The sequence below is a fragment of the Peromyscus leucopus genome, chromosome 15 (assembly GCF_004664715.2).
Source record: "Peromyscus leucopus breed LL Stock chromosome 15, UCI_PerLeu_2.1, whole genome shotgun sequence".
Lineage (NCBI taxonomy): Eukaryota > Metazoa > Chordata > Mammalia > Rodentia > Cricetidae > Peromyscus > Peromyscus leucopus.
Window position 1 is genome coordinate 15,670,719 of NC_051076.1, and position 27,667 is coordinate 15,698,385.

General features: G+C 45.9%; 2 long non-coding RNA genes across 2 annotated transcripts; both read left to right on the top strand.

Moving 5' to 3' along the window:
* The first annotated feature begins 13,446 nt into the window (after positions 1 to 13,446).
* LOC119089104 lies at positions 13,447 to 14,894 on the top strand. The gene is made up of 2 exons (XR_005092934.1): positions 13,447 to 14,270; positions 14,560 to 14,894. It is a non-coding gene; the product is annotated as an uncharacterized LOC119089104 (long non-coding RNA).
* Positions 14,895 to 16,325: 1,431 nt separating this feature from the next.
* On the top strand, positions 16,326 to 19,494 carry LOC119089105. The gene is made up of 3 exons (XR_005092935.1): positions 16,326 to 17,019; positions 18,438 to 18,562; positions 18,918 to 19,494. It is a non-coding gene; the product is annotated as an uncharacterized LOC119089105 (long non-coding RNA).
* Positions 19,495 to 27,667: the final 8,173 nt, after the last annotated feature.

Here is a 27,667-nt window from a genome sequence, read left to right on the forward strand (position 1 = left end):
TCCTCACATCCCCCAAATCAAGGTCTCCCATGGGGAGTCAGCAGAGCCCAGCACACTGAGCCTAGGCGGGTCCAAGCCCCTCCCCACTGCACCAAGGCTGCACAAGGCGTCACACCACAGGCACCGGGCTCCCAAAAGCCTGCTCATGCACCAGGGATGGATCATGATCCCCCTGCCTGGGTGCCCCCCAAACAGTTCAAGCCAAACAACCATCTTTCATATCCAGAGGACCTATTCCAGTCCCATGGGGGCTCCACGGCCGCTAGTCTACAGTTCATGAAGGCCAGTCTTTTTAATAAGTGCCACACTGGGAACATAGCTAAGGCATTTAATAACTCCTTAATACCCAAACCTAGTTCCTATTCAAGCTTCCGCCCCCAGATTAGCGTGCCGTCAAGGTAAATGTTGCTTATGTTGCTTTGGCTCTTCCGACCCCCCCCCTCCCCCGGCTCTACCAGCATTATTCCTGATGCTGGTTTCAGGCTCTCCATGCCTTCCGGATTCATCTCATTGTTTCTTCTTGGGGGCACTTGCTTGCTCTTCCACACCTGCATTTACTACAGAGTGGGGTGTGACAGTGGGAATCAATTCTACTGAAGCATGCTGGGCGACCTTAGGTAGCTAGTTAGAAATGAGCAGACTTGAAGATTCAGGGAGGATCGAGCCGCCTTCCCTTATCATCAGCTTCAAGCCCCAACCTTGGTTGCTGGTAACACACTGATTTTGCAGGTGAAAAGCAGGGGTGGGTAAATGAAGGGGAATACCACAGTTGCCCCTCCTTAGTGTTTAGAATACCACCCTTAGGTAGTAAACTACAGGCAACTAATAACTGCTAGAAGAAGAGAATTAGCCTCTCCCAAGGATGAGACCCCTTGTCAGCTGTCTGAGGTCAGCCCTGAAACCACGTACATAATAACAACCAAAATGGATTCAGCAGGTTGGATTTGTACTTATTTGTACATACATACACACATACATGTATGCAATAGTAATAGTGAAAGAAAAAAGAGGCTATCAACTTGAGAGTGGGAGGGGGTCCTGGGAGGGACTGGAGGGGGGAAAGGGAGGGGATAAATGATGTAATTCTATCTCAATTAAAAAACATACTTAGCAAATATTTAGAAAACCAAATGAAACGGAGGACGGTGGAAGCAGCAGCGTCACGGATGCCCATTTAAAGAAAGTTATTTCCCTCTGGTAAAGCATGGATGTTCTTATAGATTTATTAATTTTTTTTCTTTAATCCCGTATAATCTACTCTGCTACATGATTTTTGCTTGGTCAAAAGAATGTGATCTGAGTCACATTTCTCTCCGGCCCTGAGAACTTCCTGAACTGCCAGGAATATTCTAAGATCACTACCCAGAAGGAAGCCTTTCTGGAAAGAACAAAGACATTATTGTCCCCACCCAGATGGGCCTGTGTGCTAGTTAGCTGTAACTGCCAACTTGGCACAGCCTCGAGTCACCTCAGAAGGAGTCTCAGCTGGGTGATTGCTCGAATCAGATTGGCCTGAGGGCTTGTCTGTGTGGGGACTGTCTTGATTATTCATGGATGTAAGAGGGCTCCCGGCCTCCACTATGGGCGGCACCACTCCCTGGGCAGGTGGTCCTGGACCTTATAAGGAAGCTAGGTAAGCACGAGCCTGCTCGAACCAGCAAGCAGCATTCCTCTATGGTTTCTGCTTCAAGTTCCTGCCTTGACTTCCTTCAGTGATGGACCTTAACCTCTAAGCTGAAACCAACTCAGTTGCTTTTTGTCAGAGTGCTTTATCACAGCCACGCAGAGGGAACTAGAACAGCCTGTCAATCACCTAGACAGGCAAGTGCCCCTGGGAAAGCTGTCTGCTCCACAGACTTGAGAAAATTGTCTAAAGGCTACCTTATCATGCAGGGCGGCATGATGGTCCCTTTGGCCATTGTGCACTCTGAGCCCACAAGTGTGCTTCTCTTTCCAATGGACCCAGTGGCCAATTGTCCACTCTCACCTTGTCAGTGTGTGTGTGTGTGTGTGTGTGTGTGTGTGTGTGTGTGTGTGTGTGTGTGTTTATGCAGCATTTCCTTTGCCACTGTCCACTCCATGAGTGTAATATTCTCTTCCTGATTTCAACCCTGTGCTCTGTGTCTGGTCTGAATTCACCTGAGGGAGATCACAAGGACTGGGGTGAGGGGAGGCTTAGAATGAGGTCCTGGTAACAGTAAGAGCACTTCCTAGGGATGCTTCTGTGTTGCCCCTTGTTCCATTATTAAGGACACTGTGTTTGATTGTGTGGCTAAGGCAGTTATATCTGGGATCTCAGTTGTAAAGCTCTATTCCTCCCCCCTTGAGATTAGCAGGCAATTTAGGTGCTTTTTTCTCTTTTTGAGACAGGGTGTCATGCAGCCCAAGATAGGCTAGACTGAGCCAAAAAGATGACTTTGAACTTTTGATTCTCGTGTCTCCACGGAGTGCTGGGGTTACGGGAGATAGCACACCACGTTTGGTTCCCACGGTGCTGGAGACGGAACCCACATCTTTGTGGATGGTAGGCATGCATCTGACCCACTAGTGTGAATTTTGTCTTGCGTGTGATTGTTTTGCCTGCGCATATGTGTGTTCACTATGTATGTGCAGTGGTCCGCAGAAGTCAGAACAGAACATAATATTCCCTGGACTGGAGTTACAAATGGTTATGAGCCACCACGTGGGTGCTGGGAACTGGATGCAGGTCCTCTACTAGAGCAGCGGGTGTTCTTAACCACGGAGTCACCTCTCCAACCCCCATTGATGGTTCATTAACTTAAAAAGGGCTCTGTAAAGCCAGTCTCTTTGAGACTTTGGTTGGTTTTATACTCATTAGCAAAAAAAAAAAAAAAAAAAAAAAAAAAAAACCCAAAAAAAGTCTTTAAAAAATACTTCATTAGTTCTTTGAGAAATTTGTACCACCTCTTCTGATCATTTTTATGCCCTCTTCCAACTCTTCTCAGAACACCCCCTTTCTACTCACCCAACTTTGTGCCCCCACCCAACTAAACTCATCAAGGCCAATTTTTGCTGTCCAAACATTCTTGGATGTGTGGCCTTCCCCTGGAGAGTGGATGACTTATGGGGACTACATTCTTAAAGACAACTGGCGTTCCCTCTCCCGGAAGCTGTCAGCTGCCTGTCACTCCTGTCTGAGGGGCGGGACTTCATACTCAACTCCCCTTTCCACGCTGGGACATGGTGTGCGTCGGGCTTTCACAGGTCTTGTGCAGGCTGTCACGACCACCGTGAGTTCCTCTGTACAGCTTCCACGCAGTGTCCAGGTTACTGCTTCCTCATAGTCATCTGCTGCCTCTGGCTCTCACAGTCTTCCTGCCCCCCTCTTTCTTTCTCAGCAACTCCTGAGCTTGGAAGGAGGGGTGCAGTATATATGTTCCATCTAGGACTGAGCAGGCTGGGGTCTCTTATTTGAGTCTTGGCCAGCTGTGGATCTCTGAGTTCATCCCCATCTGCCACAAATGGAAGCTTCTGTAATGAGGGTCAGGAGATGCACTGGCCTGTGGCTATGAGGGCAAGTCGCCAGGAGTGGCTTTAGTACTGTGTCTGTTTTCCAGAGCGGTAACAGTAGGTTCTCCCCCAGGGCCCTGTGTAGATGAGGTTCTCAGCCCAGTGATGGTCCTAGGTGCCAGGCTTCATCTTGTGGAGCAGGAGAAACCTGAGTTTTAAGCCTGTTGTTGCCGGCCATGCTTTTTCTTCCCATCTTCTTCATGCAAGCACAGCTGTGGTCTTTTCCACATGGATTGCTTTTCCCTTCTATTCTGTGTGAGCCACATCTTCTCTTTCGCTCCCTTGAGAGAATACTAAGTCCTCCTTCCCCTTAGTTTCTGAGGAAGGAAGGAGCGGGGGAGGGAGGGATAGAGAGAGAACTACTTCTAGCGATCTGGGCGTTCCCCCTTCCCATACAGGGCAGCACTTGTTCCCAGCCTGACTTGAGCTGTGTGCTCCTTCTCTGCAGAGCTGTGACTACCGACGAGGCTGAGGCTCCACGTGACAACTCTCTAGTCCTTTAACTGCTTGCCAAATTGTCTTCCCAGACCCACCCATCGCCGGACACTGAGCCAGGGCCCACTCCCCACATCTAGCACTCTCCTTTTCTCTGGTCCACTAGGCTAGACTGGTCCCTTCTCAAGCCTCCCCTCCTTGGTTCTCTGAAGTACCTTCTATAGGGCTGGTTGGTACCAGGGCACTTCCTGACAGTGTCTCCTCTTCCTCCCACCTCTCATCATTGCCTCAGTTACTCTAGACACAGCTATAGAAAGAGAGAAGAGCTGATGAGGGACGAGGGGATGCTGGGGTGGAGGTGGACAGAACATAGTTCTTTATAAGCAGCCACTTGGCTGTCCAGGTGTTCAGTAGTCCAATCAATATAGATTTGGGGGTTTGGAATCAAGATCAGGTAGTGCGGAAGAGATAAGGGTCCTTTTTTCTACCTCCATGGTGACATCCAGACAGCCTCACGTCTGTCTCTCTTTGGCTCTCTCATTTTATTCCCCTCCATCTTCATCAGCATTATGGTGGGAAGTTAGGTATTTCAGTGATTGACTGAAATCCAGACTACACTGGGATATTTACCTCTCTTGGCCACATCTTGGTTAAACTGGGTTCTCTGAGAGGGAATGTGTGTGGTGAATATGATGGGCTATAGTCAGGAAGGAGTAGATCAGAGGCCAGACTGTTGGCTCCCTGGGAAATAATGACACCAATGACCTACTAAGTGTGACAAGTGACCGTTTAGATTGTGATGGAGATTGGAAAGAGTTTTCTGAAGGACGGAGCTAGGAAGAGAAAGTTTCTGAGCTGTTGTGATTGGTACAGTGGACAAGGACTCCAGAAAGCATGAGGAACCTGTTCCAGAAGCATGGCTAGCCTGATGCCTGGTGAATATGGAACCCGAAGAATTTGTTTGCAGTTCACAAATTCAAGTCACCTCAGCTGCTACTCTTCAGACACAGCGGGGATCTGAAGGTTTCAGGTGACTTCAGGACACAGGATCTCAAGATTTCAAAGATGATTTCACTAAAGGCACTTGAAGGAGATGTGGGCAGATGATTGTTCCCCAGATAATGGTCAGCACATTCCTCAGCGTTCCCTAGCCTAGGAGATGGCTGGTCCCTGTGCTACCCGGCTCATTAGCCTGTGTCCACAAGACCCCCCACCCCCACCAGGGCCCTGTGGGCCCCTTGGCAAGGTGGACATAGGGTCTGTCTAGTTTCCAACACTCTCATCCATAAATGTCCCAGAATCTGGTCAGAGGAAGTCTGAGGGTGGGCAGGGGCTGGGAGGGCGTCTCTGTGACCAACACAGCCAACAGAGTGATGATCCAGAGGAGGAAAGAAGGTAGTTAGGTTCAACAGGACTCCATAGCCAGTGTTGGTTCAAACTTTGAGAGTCTGACTCTGAGTAGTTTACTTTAGGCATATTTAAGCACAGCAGGAATTGTTGAAAAATATCCTGGTGATAATGAACTCAACCCCATATGCACAGCAGTCTGAGATGTGACTATGTCAAAACTCCTTGAAGTACACATGACATCTTCCATAAAGGTGGGCTCTATGGACTGACTGCGAAAAGCAAATTCATGGTAATGGTCTGGGGGAGGATCCGGTGTGGTCTCAGCCACACAGATATTGCAAAGGTCACCAGGCTATTGACCACCTCTGCTCCCAGCCTTCTGGGCAGAAAACAGTTGTACGTTTCTTCTTCTTGAAAAGTCAACCCTCTGTGTTTAACATTCCTGGTTCCCTTGACGCTTATCTGTGAGCACAAGGACCTTTGTGTCTCCCACAGAAGTCAAATGTTAGTATTTCTCCACTATTTCCACTTTGAAACCTGATCACCAACGCAATAGTTAAGAACTGGAGGTTATTAGATTGTGTGGGTAGAAAACAGGATTGATGCCCAAGGAGTCTTGAGGCCTCTTTTTTTTTCCCTATTTATTCTTCTTTTTAGCATGTGTGCATGTGTGGAGGACAAAGAACAATTCCGTGGAGTCTGTTTTGACTTCCACCTTTATGCAGGTCCCAGGGATTGACCTCAGGTCACCCGGCTTACAGAGCACGCACCTTCAACTGCTGATCCACCTCTTTGTGTTTTGGTTTGGAAAGTACGTTTCCCCTGGCCTAAAGGCTCCTGTGTTAAATCCTTGGCCATTGGGTGGCACTGTTTTGGGAAATGGTGGGGACTTTGGGAGGTAGGGCCTGGCTAGGGAACAGGTCACTTATCCTAGGTCCCCAGAGCGCCCCTTCCTGTGTCCTGTTAGCCTGAGGTGTCACATGCTCATGTTACTATGATAGTCTGCTCCCCTCAGACCCTGAGACAAAAGATCTAGCCAGGATGGACTGAACATTTTGACAAAATAAATGCTTTTTATGGTTGTTTCTGTCAGGTATTTCGTCACACCTGTTAAACAAAAGCAACAGTACATAAAACAGGAAGGCACAGCCAGCCAGGAATGGGGGCACACGTCTGAATCTGAGGGCTTGAGCTCAGTAGAACTCTGGACAAGTTGAACCATTCGGAGCCAGCTGGGGATCTCCTCCATTTACATCTTCCCTCTTTGCGCCTCAAAATTACAGACTTCCAGCCAGGCATGGAGGACATTCCTTTCATCTCAGCACTTGATATCCATATTGATCAATGATACTTTTATTTAGCATATCTTTTTTTTTTTTTGGCAAAGGAAGGTGGAGCTCTATGAATTCTAGGCTGGCCTTGTCTATATAGTGAGATTTGGTCTCAGAACAAAACCAAAAATATGGGCGTTCATTTTCCCACTCCAGAGTATGGCTCAGGTGGCTTTGTCCACACATTTCCTGGAACTCTCCCTACCCAGCCTTCACAGTAGCTATAGTTTTTCAAGGTACAAAGACCATACACACACACACACACACGCACGCACGCACGCACGCACGCACGCACGCACGCGCGCGCGCACACACACACACGTACCTCAGAGGAAAATCAATGATTTGTGTACTATAGCAAAAGCCTTCTGTTCATACATATCTACTTCATCATAAATAAGAAAAAAAGAAAGCTAACTCTGGGAAACGGTGTTAGCAATGTGCATGGCCACCAAAAAGTTCAGAGCATATTAATTATGCCAATAAAGATGAGACAGACAGCACAATACAAGGATGGGCACAGAAAGCAAATAAGTAACGGCCGGCAGAGAAAGCATCATTGACCAACAACCTTGTGAATATTTGTTCGGCTTTGGTAGGCACCAGAGAAACAATAATAAAAACAAAACAAACAGCCAGAATCCAGATGTTCCTCTTTCACCCTGTTTTCTTCAGGCAGGGATTTCCTCTAAATGTTAGGGCTTTTTCTCTGTCTCCCTCCTTCCTACCGAGGTGGAACGGTGGCTGGCCTGGGGTGGGCATTCCATCACATTTTTTTTTCTTCTGTGTGAAACTCAACCGGAAAACGATCCCGAACGCAGAAGTATGGTCTCTCTCTCCCTTTTTGACTGCATTAGCATGAGGAGTAGCTTGGGAAAGCATACTGTGGTAGATTCATTCTTCCCTGGCCAGGCTGTTCCAAGGTCAAGCCCCTTGGGTGGCTGGGCCTCTATCAGCAAGCCATTTGTCATTATTTCCCAACTGGCTCGTAACTTGGGCGAGAAGAAGCCCCGTTGGCTGGGCTCTCCAAAGCCTACAGATTGACTGGCAACAATGGGAAAAATTTAAATGATGCCATGTGCCCTTAGGAACAGGAACAACAGGGCTGGGCACTGCTGCTGAGAGAGTAAATTGCCTGGCCACTGTGAGCTGTAATTAAGCACGATTAAAATTTAAAGATGTGTTCCTGGGGGCAGCAATCCCTCTTTTGGAAGGATCTCCTCACATGAAAGTGTGTGCTCATTCAGTGCAGTTTATAAAAAACGAAAAATCTGGAAATATCTCAGACGTTCTCCAAAGGCAGAATGAACAGATAAAGTAGCCACTTCATACAATGGAGTGTCTGTCACAAAGCTACACTTGCCATTTATCAGTGTGGGTACGCTGAAAAAATATTTAGTGTTGGGGCTGGAAAGATGGCTCAGCACTTAAGAGCCTGTGCCACTCTTCGAAAGGACCGGGGTTCGGTTCCCAGCACCCACGCAGAGCGGCTCACAACTGCCTGTAACTCCAGCTCCAAGGGATCCAATACTCTATTATGGACTCCACAGGCACCAGCATGCATGTATACATATGCACATGTACACACATTTGCACAAAAAATAAAATAACCCTTAAAATATTTAGTGATCAAAAGCAAGTTGCCAAAGAAAGTATATTGTATGATATCATTAAATAAAAGCTGGAAAATTGCATGGAACCCTCATGAATATGTGTGTTTGAAGCTGGGTACCTATGGTACGTACAAGGCCATATAGAGCCACTGCTCTATCTTAAACATGTAGGGGCAAAATGTATTTTGATATTCTGAGTTGTTCTGATTTTAGAATCCTCACATGGGCTATACATGATGGGACATATCTCTATCAAGGGGGACCAAACCATGTTCGTATACACTAACGTTTCAAAGTGAAATAATTAATATTCTGAAGTGAAATGCAGTCATTGAAAGTGAGACACACAAAGTCCATAAATAACTTTGTGTCTATTTAGATTCTGTTCTCAAATAAGTTTGTCACAAATTTACAGAATCAGGAAACAAACAGAACCCCATTTGTATCTCAGAAGTTTTGGGGGGTTCATATTTGTGAATAAGGGAAAATACATCTGAGAATAAAATCACACATAGGGATTGGGGTGTATGAGCAAGACTGTTGGTGGGTCTTGAGCATAATAAACAAATAAACAAATAAATAAATAATAGCCCCAACCCAGCTATAAATAATAAATGACAGCAGCACATGCAGATTATGCTGGCTGCCAAGCAGGAGCAGGAACCAGTTCGGATTGGGGCTGCGTTTGTAATGGCTTTTTACTTTTTTAAGGAAATGCCTGTGGCGAGACGCTGAGATTTAATAAAGCTTAGTGGTGTGGACAAGAGCATATTATTCTTTACAGAATTCTGTATGTTTTTAAATGTGTCATAATAAGAAGCATTGAGTCTTCATAGCGTCTACCCCAGAGAGATAAAATGAGTTTTCCAATCACTCACCTAGTTGGTGATAAAGCTGGAATTTAAATTCTATTTTTTTTTAATCCGACTCATTCCACTGGGAGAATTGAGATATTAACCTCTTGTAAATGAAGGTCTATGAATCGATGAATTAAATGTCAGTTATTTTCTCAGAAGAACCTGTAGTGTAAATAACATGACAGAAACTAGCTCCGATTTACACTGCAGCAGAGCCCAGAGCCAGCAGAGGTGTGCTTTCACCCTACCCCCCCAACACCCCCCCCCAACCCATTCCCTGTGGCCGGGAACTCACAGTCCTACGCCCATTTGTCTCTCAAAGTCACCTCACTTCATCGCTTGGAGCTTCAGCTACAATCATTCTTCATTCTTGTCTTCTGGGACGGCGAGTCTGTAGCTGACATCTCCGACCTTTGGGGACTCTCTCAGGTTCCTGCTTCTGCCCCACAGCCCACCAGCACTGTTTTTAGAAACACAGAGCTTCAAGAAAAGTCACACTATGGGGCCACTTCCTCTACTGTACCCCACCAATTTTATACAAGTGATAAAAGGAAAATGAACTTGAAGGAAGGGTAGAAAACACAAGACACTGGACATGCTTTACATGCAAGGTTCTGTGTTAGGCACTGTATGTACACTACTACATGCTGTCATCTCACTATCACTGTGACCAGGTACCATTATGAATGGGGACCAGAGGACTCGTGTCTTGTGGTGATATTGTGTTCCCAAATATTGTGCACCCTAATAAATTTATCTGGGGTCAGAGAACAGAACAGCCACTAGATATAGAGGCCAGAAAATGGTGACACACACGCCTTTAATCCTAGTATTCCAGAAGTAGAAATCCGTCTGGATCTCTGTGAGTTCAAAGCCACACTGGAAACAGCTAGGCATGATAACAAGAGTCTTTAATCCCAGGAAGTGATGGCAGGAAGCAGAAAGGTATATAAGGTGTGAAGATGAGGAACTAGAGCCTGGTTAAGCTTTTAGGCTTTTGAGCAGCACAGTTCAGCTGAGACCCATTCAGATGAGGACACAGAGGCTTCCAGTCTGAGGAAACAGGGTCAGCTGAGGAATTGGCAAGGTGAGGTAGCTGTGGCTGGTTCTGTCTCTCTGATCCTTCAACGTTCACCCCATACCTGGCTCTGAGTTTGTTTTTATTAATAAGACCTTTTAAGATTCGTGTTACAGTGTCTAATAAAGAGCAGGACTCCAGCAGCCTCAGGATCCAGCTTTCCAAGTGACTTCATATGGGCAGCCGGAGGAGGTAAGAAGATGGCTGGAGAGAAGACCCAGGAGTATGAGCCTTCGTAGGGAATGAATGGGTCCTGGGTCTTTGTGCTTAGTTCCAGCTGGGAGGGCTTCCCCTTTGTCCCTTAACCCAGCATACTCTTGATTCCCTAGCATCCCAATCGGGGACTCCCTAAGGAGCATAAGAAAAGAAGCTCATAGACTTGAATTCTATTTTCTGTAACCTGACTCATTCCAGCGGTAGAATCGAGATGTTAACCTCTTGCAAACGAAGGTCTATGAATCGATGTATTAAAATCCAGTTATTTTTCTCAAAAATCAATCAATCAATCAATAAAATCCCCTACAGTGCAAATAACATGATAAGAAATCAGCTCAGAAGGTAAAATATTGAAAAGAGGAAGCTTGGGAGATGGTTCATCGGGTACAGGGCTTGCTATATGAGTGTGAGGACTTGAGCTTGTACTCCCATGTGTAAAGGCTGGGTATGGTCACACCTGTCTGTAACCCTAGGGCTGAGGCAGGAGAAGGGCCAAGGACAGGTAGACTCCTAAAACTCATTGGCCAAGCAGCCAGTGCAGTCAGCATGTACCCAGTTCACTGAGAGATTCTGTCTCAAAAGATGAGGAGGAAAGTGATAATGGAGTTAATGGAAGATCCCTGGACATATATACATCTACCTCTGGACTCCATACTCACATGCACACATACTCACACGCGCACACACACACACACACACACACACACACACACACACACACAGTGAAAGGGGGTAAATGTAAAGGATTGAGAATTACTGAAAAATCCCCCAACCTCGGACACTGTATTAATGAAGAACTGCAACCAGGTATAAGAGGAACTCGAAAAACAGTGGTTTCCATATGTTAGGAGTTCGATTTTTCTTTTATTTTATTTTATTTTATTTATTTATTTTTTTTTTTTGGTTTTTCGAGACAGGTTTCTCTGTGTAGCTTTGCGCCTTTCCTGGAGCTCACTTGTAGCCAGGCTGCCTCGAACTCACAGAGATCCTCCTGGCTCTGCCTCCCGAGTGCTGGGATTAAAGGCGTGCGCCACCAACGCCCGGCTTCGATTTTTCTTTTAATACAAGAGTTTTAGAGCTAGATGCTCGGGGTATGTTCCAATGACTCAGAGGTGTCAGGGCCAAGTTTATTTCAGAAACAGATGCTGAGATGAGGCTGCACTCCCAGGAAAGTAGGGAAAAGGGCAAAGCTAAAAGGAGGCTCAAGCCACACACAACTGCCCTAAGGAGCTTTTTCTCTGTGGTGTCCTCTCGGTCATTTTTATTTACACTGCCATCCAGAATGGACAGCTGGCCACCATGATTTTAAGGGGTGTCAGGAAATGTTAGCAGTTACTGTCAGTTCCCTGGTGGGTCTCCTAACAGAACCTGGCTTTGGTTAGTAAGGAAGAAGGGAAGTATGCTGGTTTGATTGATGATATTCCCCACGGTCTTGGGCATGTTGGTAGAGCTGTCTGTATGGGCTTTGGAGGTGTGGTCTTGCTGAAGGAAGGGAACTAACTGGGGGTAGGCTTGGAGGGTTCAAAGCCATGTGCTATTTCCACCTCCCTGTCTCTGTCTCTGTCTCTGTCTGTCTGTATCTCTCTCTGTCTCTGTCTCTCTCTGTCTCTCTGTCTCTCTCTCTCTCTGTCTCTCTCTCTCTCTCTCTCTCTGTCTCTCTCCATCTTGCTCGAAGTTTGAGATGTGAGTCATCAGCTCTCAGCTTCCAGTCCCAGTTGTCATGTTTTCTGCTGTCATGCTGTCCCCAGGGCTGGACTCTAGCCCTCTGGAACCACAATCCCAAATAAGCCATTCCTTCCATAAGCTGCCTTGGTCATGGTATTTTACCACAGCAATAGAAAAATACCTAAATCAGTGAGTCTGTTAGTTTTTCTGTTACTATGACAGAGGCCTCAAAAAAAGAACATAGGGGGACAATTTTTTATTTTGTTCATCATTTCAAAGGTTCCAATCCATCATGGTAGAAAGGCATGCAGGAGCATCATGAGAATTGCTGGAGCATCATAGGACAGGAAGCAGATAGAACACAGCACTAGCTGAGTGGTTTTCTTCCCACCTCACCTGTATTGTATCTGGGCCCCAGCCCATGGGACAATGCTACCCACACAGAGTAGTTCTTCCTTTAGTAATCCTCTGTGGAAGGCCTTTACAGGTGCACCTAGAAGTGTGCTCTCCCAGTCTCCTAGGTTATCTTTGACCCAATCAAATGGACAACAAAGAAGGATAAGCACAAGGAATATCACTATTGCATAGGAACTTATTTCTGAATCCACCAGACAGGGAAGGAAAAAGAACTTTATTCCTGAAGTTATGGAGCATCTTCTTAGGTGGTCCAAAGCATTGAAATTTTATACTCAGTTCTTCATCCCCTTGTTGCAAAATTAAGGTAATGTTTTAAATTATTTAAAATACTTAACTTAAAAAAATCCCAGTAACTCTTTTTTTTTTCCTGCTTCATTTTTGTTTTTCAGACAGGGTCTCACCAAATAGCCCAATCCTCCTGCTTCAGGCTTTCCAAGTGCTGACATTACAGGTATGTACCACCATGGCTGGGTTCCTAGAAACTTTTCAGCACAATTCACACTCTGAGAAGATGTCTCACATTCACAGTTCACACTCTGAGAAGATGTCTCACATTTACAGTTCACAATTCACACTCTGAGAAGATGTCTCAGTTCACAATTCACACTCTGAGAAGATGGCTCACATTCAGCCTGGTCTTTTTTCACTCACCATCACCCACCCCCAGGTCTGTTGAGGACAGTGTACTGAAGAAGCTCAGCTTACATTGGGAGGATGGAAGGATTTCAGTTTGTTCTCTTTTCGGGGGAAATGTCAGCACATCTCTATAGTACCTTGCATAGTTCTGGCACTAACTCATGCACTCGGAGATGTTTTTCTCCCTTGAATGTTTTCCAGGGCTGGTTTAAGACATGGAAAGGTCCTTCTCCTCTTCTTCATCCTCCTCTTTCTCCTCCTTCTCATTCTTTTTAAGTTTCATTTTATTCTATTTCTTTTTGTGTGATGTGTGTGTTTGTAGTTTGTGCAGATATGCACCCAGGTACAGGTATGGAAGATGGAGAAAGGTCTAGAAGTCCTTCTCTATAACTACCTCTGCTGTATTTCCTTGAGACTGGTTCTATCATTGGATCTGAAGCTCACCAGTTTGGTTCTGCTGACCTGTCAGTGAGCTCCATGGATCTGCCTGCCACCTTTCCCCCAGGGATGGGGTTACAGGCATGTACAACCATGACAAATGTTAACATGGATGCCAGGGATTCAAACCCAGATCCTCATGCTTGTGAAGCAAGTGCTCTTACCTATGGAATTGTTTTCCCAGCTAGCAAACAGTAACACTTCTCACAAAAGGTACATTTAGCTCAGAGGTATATTTGGGGGACTTTGAGATTCATGGCAAGTTGACATGGTAGTCACAGTCTGAAGGCTGTGTGTGAGTGTCCACCCTCTCTGAAGTCTGCAGTGTGCAGCTGTACCAGGTGTTGGAGGAGGTGGAATGTTCTTTAAGCACTTATTTTAGTTAACATGACAAAACCAGCATCTATGGCAGATTCAGTAAAGCAGATGGTGAAATGGGAACTTACGTGTGAGTGATTTATTGACAAAGTGCTTCCTGAAGAAAAGAGGAAGGGGTGGGGATGCCAGGGCTGAAAGGAGGAAGTGCCAAGCAAGAGAGGCTTCAGACAAAGAGCTCTTTCCACTCTACTTCAGCAACTGTCCAGATGAGAAGAGTGGGAGGTGAGACGCGTCAGAAAGAAAGACCAAAGCCAGGGAAGATGGGGACGGCGGATCGTTGGGTATTTGTGAGAATCCTGGTTGAGTTCTCGAGAGGTCGGCACAGGTGCAGTAACTTGGTAGTCTCGTGCTCTAGCAGACAGCAGCCCTGTCCACCCCTGAGTCCCAGGGAGAAGTAGCTCCGTGTTTCTGATGGTGAATGGGATCCCTGGTTCACCTCACCCTGTAGTCTGGTTAAAACATTCCTTTCCCATCAATGTGAGAGTCCAGGAGGAACTTAAACTTCACTCATTATCCCACTGATTGCTATGTAGACAACACCGCGAATTGCCGCCCGAAGGAAGAGGAAAAGAGAACCCTGCAATCGGTCACAACTCTGTGATTTCTCTTTGTAGAGGTACATTCGGAGGTTTTCTTGTCCCAGCATCTTGATGAGCCACAGATCGACCTGCCTGGGGGACCACAGATACATCGCAGTGGAAGGAAAAGATGCAAACCACCGACTCCATCCTCAACTTCGTGCTCCAGTTGCTGCCATCACAAAGCTCCTTCATGTGCCACTGTGCCCGCAGCACACGCCTTTCCATCAGACAGCCGCTGCCAAAGACGATCAAGGGGAGGTGGCTCGGCCGTCTACCTGAACTGATTCACTCCCGGTTCAGTGAGAGAGCAGAAAGTCACTGAGGAGCAAAGCCAACATCAACCTCGGATCACACACACACACACACACACACACACACACAAAAAAAAAAACAACACAGAGAAGTTTGTTGAGAAGTGGTGTGTATGTGTGTGTTTTTGTTGTGCTTCTAAAACAAAGAAGTCCTGTATCTGAGGCAACAGCTCCGCTGGCTGTCCCATCAAACCCTTACACACGGGATTCAGGTATTAAAAAGCCCTGCTGCACCTCATACAATGTAAGCTTATTGATAAAACATGCCAAGGTGTCATGCAGTGGTTTTTAAGGCACTGCTAGAGCCACACAGGGCTCAGTCCCTGTGGACTTACTATGGGGAATTTCCATGGCCTGTGTATGAGGAAAGCATCAGAGAGGATTAGAAGTCAGACAGAGCCCAGAGGGTGAAGGTATGGGAAGGAAGAAGATGTTCTCAGACACAAGATACCCTGGAAAGACAGACATGATAGGACCTCTAGCACCAAGGGGCTGGGGAAGACATAGCCAGAAACCTGGCTGGCCGTTGGGAGCCAGCAGGAACCTGGTTTCATCCCATAAGTTACGTGAAGATTCTGGAGTCTAAGGAGCTGGAAGAGTTTGCTATGTGATGAGGACAGGTGTTAATGAATGTCACTGCAATGGACTAAAGAAATAGGAGGCAAAAACTAATGAACAAGAATGATTTGGGGAAAGGTAGTTTGTAGAAATTTCAGTATCTAATAAGGTATTAAGTTTGTTGATAGTGACTCTATCCAAAGATAGATTTTTTTTTATATCAAGTTCATATGCACAAACACATACTCCAATGAAACAAAACTTCTATAAAATAATTGTGCTGGCTTGTTTTGTGTCAACTTGATGCAAGCTAGAGAGTCATCTGAGAGAAGGGAACCTCAACTGAGAAAATATCCCCATAAGATCAGGCTATAGGCAAGCCTGTAGAACATTTTCTTAATTAGTGGTTGATGGGGGTAGGTCCAGACAATTGTGGATGGTACCATCCCTGGGCTGGAGGTCCTGGGTTCTATAAGAAAGCAGGCTGAGCAAACCATGAAGAACAAACCAGTCAGTAAGCAGCACCCCTCAATGGCCTCTGCATCAGCTCCTGTCTCCAGGTTCCTGCTCTGACTTCCTTCACTGATGGACTATGATGTGGAATATAAGTAAACTCTTTCCTCCTCACCTTGCTTCTGGTCCTGGTGTTTCATCACAGCAATAGAAACCCTAACGAGGACAATAGTATTTCTTCATTAGGTGCACTAAACTCAGAAGTAGTTCTATTTTGTTCTGCTTTGTTCTGTTTCATCCCACTCCCATTATTCTGCATTTACTTTAAAAACAACACTGGGAGATAGAGAGATGGCTCCATGGTTAAGAGCACTGGCTGATCTTCCAAAGGACCCAGGTTCAACTCCCAGCACCCACATGGCAGCTCACAACTGTCTGTAACTCCAGTTCCAAGGCATCTGAAACCCTCACACCAATGCACAGAAAATTAAGTAAATTATTAAAAACAACAACAACAACACTGGCACGACCACTGGATTTCTTTCCTGGGATAACCTGATTCTTCCACCTCCTGTGATACAGCCACTCTTCTGAGGGCACGGCCATTTCTGCAGAGCTACATGAGGGGCTGTAGCTGTGGGTGTGACCCGCAGACTGGGCGTGGGGTGGGACAGCAGGAGCAGGAACTGCCTGTGCCCCCCAAGGTATGTGGTCTTGAGCTTTGCTGCTATGGATAAGTCGATCTCCTTGATGATGGTTTCAGGAAGTGGGGCACTGGGAAGCTGATTAGATTACAAGGCAAAATGGATTCGAATGAGATCATTGCCCTTATGAAAGAGAACTGGAGAGCGCCCTTGTCCCGTCCACTGTGCAAAGTCAGAGTGTGAAGATGACAACTAGAACCGTCACCTGGATCTGCTGGTGCCTTGACCCTGAACCTGCAGCCTTTGGAACAGTGAGGAGTAGATGACAGAAGATTGAAGCCTCTTGGTGGTGATATTTTGTTACAGCAGCTGGACTGGACTAAGAAAACCTTCCTGATCCCTCCAAAGGAGCCAACACTGCTGTATTGGCTCAAGGTTATGGTTGGCATCTTCTGAGGCAGTGTCTCTCAACCTTCCCAATACAGTGACTCCCAACCACAGAACTATTTTCATGCTACTCCATAACTGTAAGTTTGCTGCTGTTACAAATCATAATATAAATATCTGATATGCAGGATGGTTTTGTGTCACCCCTGTGAAAGGGTTGTTCAACCCCCACGGGGTCTCTCCCCATGGGTTGAGAACCACTGTCCTTAGGTAGGATCATTCTTGTTGGAGAACCTTGGGAATCTCTGTGTGTTCCTTAAGGACAGGAGACGTGTCCTGCTTTTACCTTCTTCACACAGAAATTTGGTACCTGCCGAAAGCAGTGCTCATCACACCATGAGTGCATGGGTCCCATGGCAGAGACAGCTCAGACCTCTGAGCACCTCTTTTAGGCCAGGCAGTGCACCAAAAATAACTCGCTGGAAATTACCTTAATCTGCGGGTAGAGAAAGAGGCTTGGGAGAAGGGGAAGAATATGGTCCCCTGAATGGAGAAAGTCTTCATTTTAGTCAGTCCGCTCCCTTGTCTTGTTCTCTTGTCCTTCTCTGTCCACATCCTGTGCTGCACTTAGTTTCCAAAGGCCAGAGATAAAGCCTTCCTGGGTCAGCATTTATCGCGTATGTCCCTTGTGGTACACAACCTGAATCTTCTGGGGTCATGCAAAATTCCAGAGATCTTTCATACATGTGTGCGTCTTCCTTTGCCATTGGAATCTTGCTTTCCAAAGTTAGAATGGTGACTGCAGGCTTAGGGAGCAGACAGAGGGACAAGCAAGACTTCGTGTGTGCATTGCCTCAACCCACGACTCCTGCTTGCACTACTGATGAAGAGGGAAAGAAGAGGTAATTGTCCAAGGCCACACACAACAGATGGCAAGGCTGGAATCTGACCCGAGAGCTTCTAGCACTGTTAGCCATAGTGCTTGGGGTGTTGGGGGAACAAGAATGGGGAAGTAGAGGAGAAAACAGATGCTCAAGCTTTTGGACATTGCTGAATATTCTCAAGGAAGACCAAAAATAGAAGAGAAGCGAAGAGAAGCAAAATAGAATGCCATCCAAGCCAATGTGCATGGCACAGTCAAAGACCGTGCTTCCCCAAGGAATGATTTCAACGTGTTACAAAATGACCATGAGCAAAATGAGAGGGACTGGGTACAGGAAGGTAGGAAAGTGCCTTCCTTGACTCTCCCAATAATGAGCAATTCCCCAGATGCCAGCAAAGTCCCAAGAAGCCTATTTTTGCCATGAGTTCTCACCCTGGACAGATGCATTTTTTATAAAGACTGTTTTTAATCTAGAGAGGAGAGTGTACAGTCACGCAGACAGCCTTGGGGCTCTGACAGCTCAATGGACCAGGAAAGAATCCCCATTTACCCTGACTCTGAGTGAATGGTGGGGTGGCTGGGAGCCGGGAGCCAGGGAGGAGACTGGAGCAGAGGGTAGGTGGCTGGAGTGGCAGCCAGGGCTTTATAAATAACCCGCTCCTCCCTCTGCCTTAGAATCACAGAACCGTGACTAGCTGCAAAATTAAATGAAGTGCAGGCATCACCCCAGAGAAACTGAAGTGTCAGGAGGGGCAGGCCATGCAGGCAATGAGCCGGAGGCTCAGCTTTATGACAACCAGGTAAACAGACACCCCTAGGAGGAGTCCAGAGCCCTGGGGTAGGGGAGAGGGGAGTAGAGGCAGAGACCCAGGAATGGCCTCTGTATCTCACTCTTCCTCTGTTGTCCTAACCAACCCAATCAAACTGGATCCCCTGCCTCTCTCTCTTTCTCTCTCTCTTTCTCTCTCTCTCTCTCTCTCTCTCTCTCTCTCTCTCTCTCTCTCTCTCTCTCTCTCTGTGCGTGTGCGTGTGCGTGTGTGTGTGTGTGTGTGTGTGTGTGTGTGTGTGTGTGTAAAGGTTTGCATATCCCCACACTGTCCCTGCCAATCCAGCTCTCCTTTCATTTCCAAACATCATTACAAGGCTGTTTTGTAGGAAAAGGGTCCTCAACTTCATGTCCCCTTGTCCATTCTGGAAGAGCGACTGGAGGAAACGGAGCAGCGGCTGCCCCAGACCCGGAAGAGCAACACTCCCTCAAGAAAGTCCGGGAGCTCCTCACAGAACTGCCTTCTGACTCACAGAAGTCCAGACAAGCAAATCCACTCACCCCAAATGATGCCCCCAGTGGACAAATGCTTCCTGGTATTGTCTAGGGTAGGGAGATTTGTTTACTGGGTGAGTAACCCTCCTTTCTGGTCGGTCAAGGGTGTCTGGGGAGATGGCTCAGACTGGCTGCACAGGAATGAGGACCTGAACTCAATCCCTAGTATCCACATAAAAACCATCCTGGTGCTGAAGAGGCAGAGATAGGCAGAGCCCTGGCACTCACTAGGCATCTAGCCTGATCCTGGAGTCCCAGGTTCCAGAGAGAGACCCTGTCTCAAAAACCAAAGTGTATAGACAACTCCTGAAGAACCACACTTGAGGCTGACCTATGACCTCCACAAACATTCGCACATACATGCACATGCAACTACACATGCGTGCATGCACACATACATACATACACACACAGAGGGAGACGGAGGGAGGGAGGGAGGATGTGGAGGACTTGTTTCTTTACTGGCTTTATTGATGTCTGTTTTTTTTTTTCATTCTAGCTTCCTTTGGAGTCCTCACCTCTTCTGGGTATTATATCTCTGGGTCCTCATCCTCCTGCCTCTGGCTTTTCCACTCTACAGCAGTATCCCCAGCCACAGGAACGTCCCTGAAGAAATAAATGCCGAGCCACCCTTTCAAGTCTTAAGTAGCACTACTGAGGCACAACACTGAACCAGCTTCCAGTGAAGGCTGAACTCTGGGACATTATTCCTGTCTTCAAAGGGCTTTGTAATCTGATCGGCAATATAAAAATGATCACGAGACACTGAGAGGCACATGTGTAGTGTCTCTCAAGGGCATGCATACACCGTCTGACTGGAACAAGTCTATATAGATCTGTGTAGTCTGAGCATATTTGGTTCAAAAGCGTCCTGACTATATATATGTACTATATCACCCCTACCCACACCCACACTTCTCTTTCAGATCCCAGAGTGGCTTTGCTGTGTATCCCTACTAGGATGAAGTAAAGGCTTTTAGCCTGGGTGAATTTAGCTGAGAGGTCACACCTGACTTTAACAAATGATATCGTGTGAATTAGCTGATAGAATAAAGTAGTGACTCCCATCCAGTGGCTGCACATGGAGAAGGCATGTCCTGGTCCCAGGACATCTCTATCAATGTGAATCAAACTGAATTCAGCCTTTTTCTTTGGATGAGTTTGAAGGCTAGACATGTTAGGCGGCTTCCGCCACCGTCCTAAATGCCTGCCGTGGTTGTCTTGGGAAAGCCTTGTCTGGGCTCCCAGTCTCAGAGATTTCAGCCCTTGCTCAGTTTGCTCCACTGACTTGGGATCTGTGGCAGCATAGTACACGATGGTGGGGATACATGGCCACTTATCTCATGGTTGGGAAATGGAGAGAATGGGGCCTAGGGCGGCAATACCTGTTCAAAGACATGACCTCAAGGGCCTCCCACGAAGCCCTACACGGCTTCCCAACAGCGCCAACCTGGGGAGCCCGCCTTTAACACAGGGCCTCTGGGGATGTTCTAATCAAAACAATAGCAGAGCTGTGTGTCTTCTTACCTTATCCCTTTCACTGCTCATTTAAATATTTACCTTATTTTTTTCCCTACCGTGAAAGTATTTTGTAACATAAGGAGAATCCCCCCAAGCAACGCTGTCTTCTGCTGGTCCAGTCTAGGGATAGGAACTTCTTTCAAATCTCTGAAATTGCAGTCTGAGCCACCATCTCTTCCAGAACCCTCTTCCAGGGGGAAGGCCTGGCGTTAAGGTCGGCTTTTCAGTTGTTACAGAATTATGGAAAGCTATTCCAGAGAAAACGCTGCCCACTTTCAGAAGCCTTCCTGAGCTACATGGGTTCAGCCAGGGTCCATTTATCTAAGGCTAAATGAGAGCTCCCCACGTACAGAGGACTCTAACATCCCCGATAAACAGTTCTCCAAGAAGAAAATGCAAATTGTGGCTTAAAGTCAGCCTCTACTTCTGTGCCACGAATACCAATGCGGCTTTACCCTCCAGCGAGGGCAGCGGCGCTGCTCGCTCTCTATGCAGATCTCTGCCCTGCATAGATTTGTTTCCGGAGACAGTTAGAAAAACAAATAGACTATTAGCTACTTGCTTCAGGAGCTCTGCAGGGACAACAGGATTAGATACTGGTCTCAAAACACCAGGTCTGTGACGTGACCATACCTTAGCACACACCAGAGCCGAAGAGAGCCTGGAACAAATTATGCACAGTTGGTAGGCTGGCTGGTGCCAAGCTGGGTTCGCAATCAAGCTTTTGTGGTCAAGGTTCTGTTAGGAATCCATACAGGTAAAGGTGGGTAAGAATCAACTGGACCTTCAAAGGACAAAGTATAGAAGGCACGAAGCACCAGCTGGGAGAGGACCACTTCAAACCCTGCCCCAGCTCTAGTCACACTGTCCTTGACCCTTTCTGGGCTTCTTTCTAACCACCAACCCTTGCCAGGAATGGTGGCCTTTCCACCTCTCCCTCGCTGTTCTCCATCTCTCCCACGCTCCTCCTCCTCTGCCTGTTGCTGGCTCACTCCTTTGGACTGGAAACCCATTGTGTGGGCACCCTTTTGGCTGCTAAGCCTTTATCCGGTGACCTGAAGCCAGCCAGGCATGACATGGGAGGATGGACTGTACAGCCTGGCTGTGTGGTTCCTTCTGTGAGAAGATAGGAAATGACCGTTTTTAATTGTTATAGGCTGCCTCATCATAAAATCTTATGAGTTTCTCACTGTTTACACAGCCAGTTTCCTAGACATTTGGTGACAGTTCCTCCATGCATCTGAAGGCACACATAGTTCTTTCCCTAATACACGGTTTGGCGTGAATCAACAGATACCCTTTAAATGTCAAAACAAAACAAAACAAAACAAAACCCAAAATCTTAGTTGCTAAAAACCAACAACAAACATTTTATGAAATAAAAAAAAAAAAAACTGAAGTTACTCCTATTAATTCTAGAAAAAGACAGTTGCCACCATGGCTGATTAACATAGCTCTGGAGAATTTAAATAATACAGCAAGACAGAAAAATGAGTTGATTGCAAAGAAGATAAAAGTATATTTTACAGGTGTCTGGACAACCTAAGAGTTTTTAATAAAATAATATTAAAATTAGTGTGAGAACTTGGTAACACAGACAGATAAATATATAAACACAGAACTTTGATCAATGGAAGCAATAAACCTCTGGGAAGGAAAGTGGAAAACTAGCCCATTCATAATAGCACCAAACAGCACAAGATCCAAGGGTTGTATTTAACAATGAAATGCATGCTATTTATACCAGTAAAATGATATAAATGTATTATAGGACATAAAAAAATCTTTCAACTAATGGAGATGTACAAGCCATATTTTTATGTGGATAGACTTAATATCATAAAAATGACAGTCCTTCAGAAACTAATATATAAATTGAAGACATTAGAATAAAATTTTAATGGCACTGTAGATTCCTGCTTTCAAAAATGAGATAAAGTAATTTAAAGTTTTATATGGGATGAAATAATTGAAAATTCCATGTTTCCAGAGAATCATGGAATGAAATGACAGATGAAAGAGATCTCCAGGAGACATTAAAACCTGGATCAAGCTTCCTAGACCAACTATCAGCTACCAGGACCAACCATCAGCTACCAGGACCAACCATACCAGGACCAACCATACCAGGACCAACCAGCTACCAGGACCAACCATACCAGGACCAACCAGCTACCAGGACCAACCAGCTTCCAGGACCAACCAGCCACCTGGACTAATCAGCTACCAGGACTAACCAGCTACCTGGACTAACCAGCTACCAGAACCAACCTACCTGGACTAATCAGCTACCTGGACCAACTAGCTACCAGAACCAACCAGCTTTTAGGACCAACCAGCTCCCAAGACCAACCAGCTACCTGGACCAATGAACTACCAGGACCAGCCAGCTGCCAGGACCAACCAGCCTTGTTACAGGTGGTCAGGATCTAGTCTGGTTGTTCCCAGGTTCTTGGTCTCTTATGCAAAGAACTGAAAACAAGGGTTCAAGAAGACTTGTAAAAAAAGCAAGAAAAGTTTATTGTGAGCAAAGGGATAGTACAGATTAGAGAGGGACACACTGCCAAGATGGACAGCGTGCCATGCGAATGAGTTTTGTTACTAAAGGGCATAGGGAGGGTGGCTTTTTGTCATGTATCTGACAGACACATTTTTCCTGCAAGAGACTGGTGTAAGTAGTAACTGCTCAAACATAATAGAAATTATTCACCAAAGAAAAACAAGCCTGTGTGGTAGTTTACACTGTAACCCTAGCCCTTGGGGTAGAGAGCATCAGGGGTCTGAGGTCATCGTCAATCACTTATTGAGTTTGAAGCCAGCCTGGGGGGCTACATGAGATGTCCCAACCCAACCCAACAAAACAAACAAACAAACAAACAAAGGTCTATATTTGCTTCTGTGAATACAAAGGGTAACGGGTGTTGTCACAGTTACTGGTCAGCACTGCTTCAGAGGACTTAACTAATACAGTAAGACAGGACAATACATTGACTAAAACAAACATTGGAGACAAAGTTCAAAATATCTTCCAAAATAAGGCAACTGTTCCATAACCACATATGAAAACAAATCCTAGCTCCACTAGATATTTACTTGTTGAAATAAAACATTTACCCAGTAGAATAGGATTTAGGGACATATTTTATGTAACTTTGGGGCAGGAGAGACCACTTTCTGGTAAGAATATCACAAGCCGCCAAGATAGGGTAGATATAGGGTTGGAGGTATAGCCCTGGGATAGAGCACTCAGCATTGACAAAGGTCTAGGTTCATTCCCTGGCACTGGAAAAAATGATAACTATATATTGACTAAGTGAAAACTAAACATTTCATAGATCAGGAAAAAAAATCCATCCGTGAAATTAATGGGCAAGCGATAGAGGCAGAAATAGATTTTCTAGTATATAACAAATAAGTGGGCAGATATTTCTTAAAACATTGAAAGAGTCTCTATAAATTAATGTGTTTTTAAAAGACAAATTTCAAACACAGTGAGAAAGCGACAAAGGCGCGAGGATTAGCAATGTGCAGAGGAGGTGAGCTACACATCTAATGACTGAATGAACAGAGGCCCAACCTTGCCAGCCACTGGAGAATACAGAAAACCAGGCTGGATGACAGCTGAGCTTAGGTTGTAGGGTAACTGACCTTTCTCTGTTGCCTGGGAGTCTTTTCCAGTTTTGAACCCTGGGCCAACTGGAATGGTCATCCTTGAGGAGAGGGAAAGCCTAGACTGGGAATGTGAGCTTTGCGTGGACTAGGTAGGAATTTACCAAGTGAGATTGAGTTAACCCCTCAATACTTTTATTTATTTTATTTTAGTTCATTTATTTTGAGAAAAAGTCTCATGCAGTCCAGCCTGGCTTTGAATTCACTATATAGTTGAGGACAACCTTGAACTTCTGTTCTTCCGGTCTCTGTCTCCCAAGTGCTGAGATTACAGACGTGTGTTCCCATGCTCGGTGTATGCAATGTTAGGAATCAAACCTTCATGCATGCTAGGCAGACACTCAAACAACTGAGATGCTTTCCTAGTCTCCAAAATAGTTTTAAATAGAGAGAGACAGTTATCTTTAACATCCTTAGTTTGCAACTTTGTGTTTTCTTACCTTGAGGGACCGAGGGCTCTGGGTCAAGAAAGCAATAATTACAGGCAGTGAGAAAAGCTCTGTGAAATGGCAAGAATTTGTACGTCAAGTTGGCTGAAGCCTCATGCACAACCGATGCCCAGCTTAGGCCTGTTTGCCCAGCTGTGTGCCCTGGCTGGAAGCCGGGCCTTAAGTGACAGTGACAGGTGGGGGGGCACCTTTACTTTGTCCAGTGGTGCTGCACGAGCTAGAACGGACCTGGCTTGGCACTGACTGCCTTGGTATTTGTGGGAAGCACAGGCGATGTACCAAGCCTAGGCTTCTACCATTGTGGCACTTGAAGACATGCCTCTGTGTGGTCCAAGGCAATGTTTCTGAGCGGTGCCTCTTCCCTTTACTGTGCTATGAGAACCCACCCTGACGGGCAACAGGGTTGATTCGGCACTCTCTAGAGCTCTGGGAGTGGTCAGCTCTCAGACACATCAAAGATGTGCTGCACCAAATGCCCTGCCCCACAAACTCAGATCTCACCACCTGGATTCTGCAACTGGCATCTTACTACGTCCACTTGGTTACTGTCGCTTACCTACCCATCTATTTATTCATCCCTCTAATCCATCTACTAATCCACCTTAGTTCTGAACCTATCTCAGAGTCAATTATAAACCAGGACACATCTCCTCAACTGAGCATGCAATCATTAACTAGGGTTCAATAGTAGAGTTTTCTTTTGAGTGACGTGTACAAACTGTGTAATGCTCTCATCTTAAGAGTACAGTTACTGAGTTGTGAAAAAGCAAACAGCTGCACAGTCTGCACTCCTATCTGCAAAGTCCCCTCATATCCTTCCTCAGCCCATTTCTTTTCCTACCGTCCGGAGGCGACTTCTGAGTGCTTTTTCTATTCCAGGTTAGATGCATCTGTGCAGAGCCTTACAGAGATGGAATCCTACGGAATGTGGCCTGCAGGTGAAGGCTTCCTCTCCTGAGCGTGATGTCTGCGAGGGCCACCATGCTGAAGGAGTACCACTGCCTGGACTGGTCATTGGAGCCTTCCCATTTCTACTCTTGCCGAGCGAGCGCGGCAGTCTTTCCTCGGTAGCTCTATAATCACCTGGCTTCTAGGTGCTACAGCATACCTTTTTAAAATGTAAGGAAGGAAGGTGGTATGTGAATGTGAAATATGCCTGGTAGGTTCACATGTTTGAACACATATTCATCAGCTGCTGGTGCTGTTTGGGAAAGTTGTGGAAATCTTGGGAAAGGTGGAATCTCACTGGAAGAAAAATGGTCATTGGGGGCTGGACTTGAAGTCTTATAGTCCCACCTCACTTACCATTCACCGGCCTTCTGAGTGGAGGTGCCACGTGACCAGCCAGCCCCCAACTCTCGTCACCATGCCTTCCCTGACTCTGACATGCCTTCTCCACCACAAAGAACTATTCGCTCTGGAACTGTGATCCAGGGTTTAAGGGACCATTCTCCCTTAAATCCCTCTTGTCAGTGTATTTTTATCACAACAGTAGGATAAGAAACCAAGACAGGAGGAAGTATTTTGCCTCCATCATGTGGGAAGGGGGTGGAGGCAAGACCCCGAGGCAGATGCTCACATTGCACCTTCGTGAGGAAGCTGAGAAGTGTGAGGGCTGGTCCTCCCTTTATAAAAATTTTGAATAGGGGACTGCATCTCATGGAATGATGCCATCCATATTCAGAGTGAGTTGTCCCATCCCAATTAGCCTACTCTAGAAAATCCCTCATAGACATGCCCAGAGGTTTGTTTCCATGGTGACTCTAAATCCCATAGACTGGAAAAACAAGATTTACCATCACAGTATCTGAGGGGCATTGGCTCCAGGATTCTCTGCAGGCATCAAAGTCTGTAGATGCTCCAGTCTCATTATACATTTCTATAGCATTTGCATATCACCTATGCAAACCCCCTGTATCCTTTAAATCATCTCTGGATAACTGACAGCACCCAATGTGGTATAAATGTACTGTGCAGAGTTTTCCCATTGTATTGGTCTGGGGGAATGACAAGAAGAAAGCATCTGTGCATGTCCCTTACACAACAATTAATTTTTTTTCCTGGATGTTTTCCATCTGCAGCTGAATCCCTGTATGCAAAGCCCATGGCTATGGAAAGCAGGCTGTGTCTCCTTACATGGATGCATGCATCATCGTTGTCTTGATAAGCTCTTGGGTTTCTGCCAGTATGTGCCCACTGGGACTAATGTATCTGCTCTGCATTTTACAAATGAGGAAAGTGATGCCCAAGGAGAAGTGATTCGCTGAAGGTCACACAACCAGTGAGGGACAGAACCAAAGTTTAAATTCAGTCAGATCTGATGGATGCCAGAGTCCAGAGAGTCCTTTTTCCTGCTCTGTGATGTCTTTGGCTATCCTTGGCATGGGCGGCTTGGGAAAGAACTGACAGGTTTGAGATATGTGCCGTCTTCTTCTGACTACTTTGCACGACAGTTGGAAAGTCCGTGGGCAGCTGTAGGGCTTTGCTGTTCACTAATGAGGTTCTTCTGCCTCTGCACCCTGGACTCTAAAATTGAGTAATAATAGTAAGATCCTTTAAAAAATATTTCTTTTAGTTTTTTAAATTGTAATATAAATACATCATCCCCCCCTTCCCTTTCCTCCCTCCAAACTTTCTCATATAACTACCCTTGTTTTTTACAAATTCATGGCCCCTCCTTTCATCAGTTGTTATTTAGGAATATGTAATATTCCTAAACATAAGTACAACCTAGCAGGACCCTTTTATAAGACTGATTAAGTCCTGTAACAGTACTGGGCATACAGTAAGTACATTCATGTACTTAACCTTACTAATGTGACAGTTATCATTGAGTATTATCTCTGGGCTGGATCAATGTGCTGGGTATAAAAGGTTGGTTGACATATTGTGTCAGAACTCCCAGTCAACACCTCATACCACCTGGATGGTCCAGTTGTTCTCTA